A 709-nucleotide genomic window follows, 5' to 3' on the forward strand; every position below is an offset into this window, starting at 1 on the left:
TGAATTTTAACTAAAAACTAATAAAAATATAATAAAAACTAATTAAAACACACTAAAAACATACTGAAAACAATGCCAAAAATTGTATAAATTATCCGCTCATCACAACACCAAACTTAAATTGTTTCTTGTCCCCAAGCAACTGAAAATCAAAATAGAATAAAAAGAAGAGAATATACTATAGACTCCAAAATATCAAGGAAACTTAGCTCCAATTAGATGAGCGGGACTATTAGCTTTTTGCTTCCGAACAGTTTTGGCATCTCGCTTTATCCTTTGAAGTTCAGAATGATTGGCATCTATAGGAACTCAGAACTCAGATAGTGTTATTTATTCTCCTAGTTAAGTATAATGATTCTTGAACATAGCTATTTTATGAGTCTTGGCTGTGGCCCAAAGCACTCTGTCTTCCAGTATTACCACCGGATACATACATGCCACAGACACATACTTGGGTGAACCTTTTTAGATTGTGACTCAACTTTGCTAGAGTCCCCAATTAGAGGTGTCCAGGGTTCTTAAGCACACTCTTTTTGCCTTGGATCACATCTTTATTTCTTTTCTACTCTTTTTTTTCGATATTTATTTATTTATTTTTTGAATTTTGAATCACTGCTTTTTCTTGCTTCAAGAATCAATCTGATGATTTTTCAGATCCTCAATAACAGTTCTCCTGTTCCATCATTCTTTCAAGAGCCAACAATTTTAA

The sequence above is a fragment of the Arachis duranensis genome, chromosome 7 (assembly GCF_000817695.3).
Source record: "Arachis duranensis cultivar V14167 chromosome 7, aradu.V14167.gnm2.J7QH, whole genome shotgun sequence".
Taxonomy (NCBI): domain Eukaryota; kingdom Viridiplantae; phylum Streptophyta; class Magnoliopsida; order Fabales; family Fabaceae; genus Arachis; species Arachis duranensis.